Raw genomic sequence first — 8044 nt, 5'->3', positions numbered from 1 at the left:
TCTACCTCATCAACTAATTTGGAAGAAATAACAAATGTAGCCCTACACTTCTTGGTTACTTGTAATTTTTCCTTGTCGCTTACCCCACCAACTGGGTATGGACTCGGATGAGGCTTAGTTTCAAGGCCTAACTTTTTCACTAAGGACTCTGAGATTAAATTTGGTTGGGAACCTCAATCAAACAAATTTTCCACCTTTGTGTGTTTTATAATAAACCTAATGTAGGATAATTCAATTCTATTTTACTCATTACTTACAGGCTCATTCAAATAACAAGTAATTTCAATTGAATCAAAATTATGACTAATAGAAAGAGTACCTCTTGTGCCCATGGTTGTGATCAATGTCGCATCGCCGGAATCTAATCCAAGGTCATGTTGCTTTGTTGTCACTGTCTTTTGCTTGCACTTTCCACTAAATCTCTTTCGTCTTAGCTTTGGATGTAGCTTCCAGCGATGGTCCTCATCATGACCTCCTCTCTTACAATGAGTGCAAGATGGTGTCACTCCATCCCCTTTCTTGGTTACGATGATCTTCTTATCCTTCCCTCTACCTTTCTTCTGGAATTTTCCATGCTGAGGCTTTAATGGTGTTTTCTTGGCTTGATCATCTCTTTCATTCTTGCCTCGGATTTCAAAATGAATGGCCTTTATGTTGGCAACATCAATCGTAGTAGGCTTGAACAATAACAATGAGTGTCTTATGTAACTATGTTGCGCACCAACATACTTAGTTACAGTCTCCGGTGAATCTAATGAGAAGCCCAAATTCAATGCTTGTTTCTAAAATTCTTCAGTGAAGCTTCGCACATTTTTGTCTTTACCTTGACATAGATATTTCCATTCCATTAGTTCCTTTTCTTTATAACCCAAAGGGTAAAATTGGTCTTTCAATCCAGAAATAAAATTAGACAAAGAGGAAAGAAGGTTACCCAACCTTTTCTACCCTTCTCCAACTTTCTCTCCCACCAAATGAGAGTAGTGCCACTCAACCAAAATGCTTACATGGTTGCATTGGTTGTTCCATTTCACCCTAGCTTTATCTTCAAGGGTAGCCATAAACAACTTCATGATACAGTCCTTAGTAAAGTCAACTCTTAGTCTACATACATGTACATGAAACCTTACTAAATGAAAAGTAGCATGATCTTCTTGTTCATTTTTAAATATAGGAAGATTTGTAAACCAGTCAACATAAGGTATAGGATTTGGAAATCCAGGGATCTAAGATCGATACATAGGAGCATACCTGGGATTTCTTCTTGCAGTAGAATTCATCTTTACAACAATGAAGTCACCAAGAATGTTTTCAAACTACTCGTTCTTGAAAAGTGGAGTCACCATGAAGTGTTGATTTTCTAGATCTTTCAGTCAATGGAGTTGCCAGATGAATGGTACAGCCTTCCTATGTGTCCAACTACTGTTCACAATCAACAATTATATCTAAATCATTGTCTTTCTTTCCAAGGGAAGATAGATCTTTCACTCCCTAGCAACGACGCCAGTATGTTATCACTCCACCAAATTTCTAAAGATGAAGAAGAAATCCTAATAGAGGTAACCACAAACCAACCTTTTAGGTTGGTAGCTAGCCCTACCAGGCCAGAGAGGGCTCTCTCTAGAGAATCACAGCCAAGAGGGTTGGATGGATTAGGGTTTTGGGCTAGGTATAAAGTGCAGAGGCTTTTTATTGTTTGATTAGGCCGTTGGATGAGGATTAGGTCAAGGACTAGGTCAAGGCAAATGAGATATGATTGCAAACATTCAAAGGGGTAGGGTAGGAAGAAAACCTAACACTTAAAGGTATTTGTGTGGGATGAATTAGACTGATGAGGATTTAGGAAAAGAATGAAAATACATGAATTTTTCCTAAACTGAAGAAATGATTACAAAGTGTGAAAGTTTCCCCAAAACAGAGCATGAAAACTCATGAATTTTGTTCATCAACTTGAAATTATCACAAAATAGATAGGAAATAATTGTTGGAATAAAAATCACATTCAAAAATATGTGACAATAGAAGAAACAATGCTAAATGTTCATACCACAAGTATGCCAAGGAAATAGCTGCAACTCATTTATTAAAACTAGCCAAATTCTAAAACAATAGTATCTTTTGATCAGAAGCCAAACATCCAACTAATTCCCCCCTGTGTAATGAGTCAAAAGTACAAGATATAGGCCTCAAACGACCTCTCCCATCCTTAGGGGTTGAATCCATGAGAGGAGGAGTTCCACCAAAAACTGAGCTGAAAGCTGAAATGTAGGGAGGTCCAAGTGACTCATCCCTAACGTAAGTGAACTGATTCATCACACCTCATTGAGTCTATTAACCTAATGTATTTACCCTAGGTAATAGTAAAAACACCATAATTACATTTAAATCATCAATTATATAAGTGAAAACTTGATTTCCCAAGAAGAAAATCAAATTTGCAGTGAAAATTGAAAAATATCATAAATTTGTCAAACGTGCCATTTTTGTGCCAGGCACGCCCTCCATGTTGTAGACAAGTTTTGAGTGCCTTCCCGATGTCCAGACTGAGCTCAGTATAGCTTTTTGGAAATATTATTTTGTCTAACTTGCTGATATTTCTTTAGTTTGCAGAATGGAGTTGATTTGACCCCTCAAAAAGTGTTTCTCCCGAGACTGCTCAGCGCGCAACACCAAGGTGAAAAAGGAGGTAGAACATTGATTTTTTGCATGTTTTTTCACCTTTTCACCTACCACTTGTGCAAAACAAGCCAAGAAAAGTTGTTTTCTAGAATCTATTCATAATTTCGCATCTACTGGTGGTCTTCATTTGGCCAAAAAGTGCCTCAAACAAAAGCGCAACGCCCGTGCCTGACATTGTCATTGTCACAAACTGCGTTGAAATGCACAAAAATTCCTAAATTTGCAAAAATGAAGAGAATCTTGTCAAAATTTGCTGAGTGATGACTAATGATGAGGGTTATGCATGGAGTGAGGCTTCAATAAGGATATCAAGCCTCCCTTCCTCTTTTTCATTTTTAGGGTTTCAATTTTTGCATTGGCCTTTCTTAAGTCTTGACCTTGCAATCTTGTTTCACTTGGCATAGTGTTTTTCCATCCTCCCTTGTATGTCATTCTCTGTTGTCTATCTTCCTCCTCCAATCTATCTTCCTCCTCATTGTAATTTCTGTTCTCCTCTTTTGTCATGGTTTCTTAGCATCTAAAAACCTAGGGAGATGAATTGGGAGTGAAATGTAGGTTTAGGGAGTGGGGAATGGGATGGAAAAAATTAGGGAGATGGGGGAAGGGACTATCAAATTGAGGGAGGTGATAGGGAGTAGAAATGTTGTGGGATTTGGGAATAGGAATTTTATTACATGTATAGGGATTTGGGAGCTTAGGAAATTGAATTACCTAGGTCTTAAGGTTTAGGGGATAAATGGATTTGGAGAAAGGGAATGGTAGTGTAAGGGTAGGGATAGGGTTTTTAGATATGTAGGAAGGGTTTGTGAAAGTCTTAGCAAGTATATTTGAACATTAGGAATGAAACTAGGGTTTAATGCAAAGAAGACACCAAATTTTGCATAGAACATCAAAACACCATGAAATTATTGTTTAGAAGTGCAAGGAGACAAGAAATTTGTCATACTCACTCCCAAGATGATCAAACAAGGCCTTGCTGAAATTTTAGAGCAATGGTGCTCTATTTTGAAGCCTGGTGTGCAATTCAGGCAGGTGCACAACGCAATGAATAGGCACACAATGCTGACTCAAAATCAAGTTTTGAGTGGCTTCCTGAAGTACAAATTGACCTCATGTTAGCTCGTTGGAAATATCTGTCTCTTGGCTACACAATGAACCTATAAAGCATTGAAAATGATCAAGTATAACCCCTAAAAAGGCAATTATCCCAATACCAGTCAAAAAGTGCAGAAAGGGGGTGCAAAAATGCAGTGTGCTCTTGCAGGAAAGTTTTGGAGGCCTTCCTCAACTCCAAATTGAGCTCATGATAGCTCATTGGAAAGCTCTTCTAGTCTAGCTATCATTTCACTTTGACATTTTGATACTTGGCATGTGTAACTCTGAGTTGGTAGCTTGGGAGTCATGAACTTATTACAAATTGAATAACATAAAATTACATAGTGAAAATATAAAAAATTGGCATTTAAAATCAAAATTACATGCAGAAACAAGATTTTATGTTTACAAATCATCCTCAGATAGTGAACAAATGTTATTTGATCCCTATGAGACTTGCTGACATTATGCAATGGAAATGGTATTTTATTGGACCTTGAAAACCCTAATGACCTAATGAAAACCTTGACTGGATTGACCTTTGATGACATGACTGATGTGATGGCATGATGTCATTAACTTTATGGATAATGGATGCTTAGCAAGGTATGGAAGTCTTCCAGAAAGTAATCAAATTTGAGTGAGAGTGTTGATTTTTTGGTTTTAGGACTACCATCAGTGAGTGAATTTTGGAATGCAACCTAGTGGAATGACAAAATTTCTGAGACCCTAATATGAAATGAAAAGAGGATTTTTTATCAGTAATGGCAAGATGAAAATACTAACACTAACAAGCCAAAGAGATGAAAACTAGACCTTTTCCTCATCTTCATCAATCTGCTAAATACGACAGTAAACCTCTATCTGTCTTATCCAATTGTTAAGTTTTTATTCACTACACTCTCCATTGTACATGGGCAGGTCAAACTTTAGATCTAGCTTGAAGAATGGTTTATTAGATGTATGTTCGGAATCGCGATTAGAGTGATGAGAAATATCACTTGAAGAATGAGAGGGAGGAGGCTCTTCTCCACCACCTTCATGATTTGTTGATCTATTGTCATCGACACATTTCTTCTCGTGCCCAAGTTCCTTCTCATACTCTGAAAAAAACTTGTCCACTTTCTCTTCCATATTGTAGAATACCTTGCAGAAATTATGTTCCTCTTCCCAATGAGCTTCTTCATTTTCCATGTTTATTCTTCATTGTGCACGTCCTGCTTCGAAATCAAAGGACTTAAGATTTCCTTCACCTTTTCGCAACTTGTTCCAAGTTAGCATATACTCATTCAATTAACATCGATAAAGACCTGCTCTGAAACCAAATTGGATCCAAGCTCTTTTACTTATAAATGCATCAAAATTACATGAAACGAAGATTATTAATAATGGAACTTAAAATAACATAAAACAATTTGGAAATAGAAAGATAAGCATGAAACCATGACACAAAGATTTGATTATGGAGTTCACCCAATTTGGACTACGTCTCCGAGCCCTGCTCAATAATGTGGAGGACTTCCTTCATTAAGTGGCATAAAAAGAGATAAAGTACAAGCAAAATTCACTTACAATCCTTCTACCTCCAAGATGGATGAAGAATGAAGAGCCCAACATCAGAAATAGATAGTACTACTAAAATCCTGGTGAAAAATCATGTACAATCGCCTATCTGAACACTCAATTCAGAGAAATGAAGCTTCTTCAGCCTCCTGGAACCTCCCTGTTTCTCAAGGAGAGGTTAAGGCCTACTACTAGGTCAGGTTACTACTATACGTAATGGTTTCTAAACTTCTATGCCAATGGGTAACTCCTCAATCCCAAGCAATTCCTAGCAAAGGATAAGTATAACAGGTATGTGATTTCTTCACCAAGAATCTCAGACCATCATAGCACATAGGTAACAACCCACCAAACATAGCAAAACCTCTCAACTTTTAAACCACACATTTAATCACAAAGGGTCGGTGCTTTCAGTTGGTGGACAAACATGGCCTCTACGACAAGCGACTTGCGATAAAGCCATACCCGATGGACTATTAAAATACAACATATAATATATTGGGTTTGGTAGAACTTCACAAATTGCAAATCAATGGACCCAGAGGTGACTCTCCATATGACTGCTTCCCTTTGCGATCTACGATTGCGATATCGAAAATCACAACTTGAATCTTCTGTGGATCAATTCCTTAAGTACTTTCCTTGCAATATATGATTGCGATATATCGCATGGCACTATGGCTCGCATTGGGGCTGATTCTTTATCGCTACCCTCTTCCGATCTGCGATTGCAATATCACAAATCACAAACGAGTAGTGTTGGGGGGCAATTCTTTACCCCCAGGCTTCTATGATTGCGATCAACGAACTTCAGCCCGCCACTTGGTGTTTCCTCATTCCCAAAAGAGTCTTGCCATGTCATCTTTTCCTGCCACATGTCTAAGTCAAACATGAACTTTGAATTTCTCTAACTTCTTCATATGAGCTCAGATTCGAGTCTCATTTATAGCGTTGAAATCAAGATGACAGGCACTTCGATCTGATGCTAAGTTTATTTAGATTCAACCACTTTGAGTTTTGAGCCTTCTTACCATGCCACTAGTACTTTTTGGAGATCCACCTGGATCAGGCCTTGACGCCCACCCTCATCAGTTAATGCCCTTAACATGGGGATGAGGTCACCTATGGTGTGAAGTGTCCAAGGGAAAACCCAATAGCCTTCCCTACCCATCACAACCCTCAATCCATTGGCATGTCATACTATGACAACATATGACCCCAGGGCTGGCCTCCACTTTGTAGAACCTTTCTTTGAGCACCAGAATCTCTACACCATTAGTAACGTGAAAGGACATATGACTTGGCACGGGTCCTAGACTTCGTACCCTCTGTTGAGTTCTTTCCTATGGTTCCATGGTAGCGAGGTGACTGTGGGCTGGGCCCATTCCTTAGGACCGTCAATTGTTCTTCTCCAGAGAATATGTGTCGTCATCTTGTAGTAAGGTGTCCAGGGTGCCAAAACCATGGATCGAGGTCAAGGCTAAGCCCTTGGCTCCCCCGTCTATGGTCTTGTGGGTGTGGGGTGACTAGGGGCTAAGGCTTACCCCAACCCCATCCCCCAATACGAATTTGGTTATATGTTAAATAAAAATGTGCCAATACATATGTTAAGTAACACTCTATGGCATGGCAGTAAGGCAATGTGTTGTCCAACATGAAGTCTCATGTTCGATTCCCCTAGAGGCAGTTTGGCCGATAACAATATTTTACACCAATACTAAGATTCAATGTGGCAACCTCCCATTAGGCGACGTGGCTCCCATTCATAGGTCCAACTCACAAACTTAACCACCGATCAGATTTCGACCACATGCACCAAAACCGACGAACTAGAACATGCCAAGTGTTACCATCTAGTTGGCTCATTCCTGTACAGTCACCCTGCTAACTCAGTAGTATATTCAACCCAGTCAACATGCTTTCCCACATATTACCTGTTTGGGAAAATGATCAGAACATGAATTCTGGAGAATACGGTGTCAGATTGAGGTCAAAGAAACATTGTTGGATTCAGAATGATGAGCACTTTGATTTGACATGGGTTTCAAGAATTCCTGGGCATTTTCATTTTTGAGCTAAAAATTGATCACCTTGATCACCTGATCACTCAGTAAAAAATGTGAAGACTTTTGTCCACCAGACACCCTGAGGAAGGTGTCATCGAGGGAGGAAAACCAATATGCTATCTCCAACACTACTTCCATTGCCCCATGTGACATGCAAGGTGGCTCTTCCTCAAATATCAACTTGTACAAGGGAATGAGGAAGTGATCAATTAGCTTCTCCATTACTCTTCTCTCGCTGAAATACAAAATAAGATTGCAATAAACATAGACAATAGGCTCTCATGGTGTCCATGTCCAATTCATTCCAGGAAATGAATTGTGTGTGCAGATTGCATCGAGTAGATAGGTAGACATATAAAATCTAGCTTTCCCTCCCTTGGGGGGACTAAGGGAATTATATACGTGGATCTACAACTACTGAGTGAACAAATACAACCAGTTGAATTCTTTACCATCATTCAAAACCTATTTCAGTAAGAATGTCCACTGTTCAGGAAATGTATCGATGCTCTGTTGGTTGTAGATTCTACAACTTAAAAGTATCAAGAGATGATATGCCCTCCTGAGATATTTTTATCTTATAAGTGTTGGTGGGTGTCCGATGGAAATTTGTTGGCTCTTTCACATAGCCTTTACCAATATGC

The sequence above is a fragment of the Pinus tabuliformis genome, chromosome 9, assembly GCF_031772625.1.
Source record: "Pinus tabuliformis cultivar Carrire ecotype Pingquan chromosome 9, CPIR1, whole genome shotgun sequence".
Classification (NCBI taxonomy): domain Eukaryota; kingdom Viridiplantae; phylum Streptophyta; class Pinopsida; order Pinales; family Pinaceae; genus Pinus; species Pinus tabuliformis.
This window is presented reverse-complemented; position numbering follows the sequence as displayed.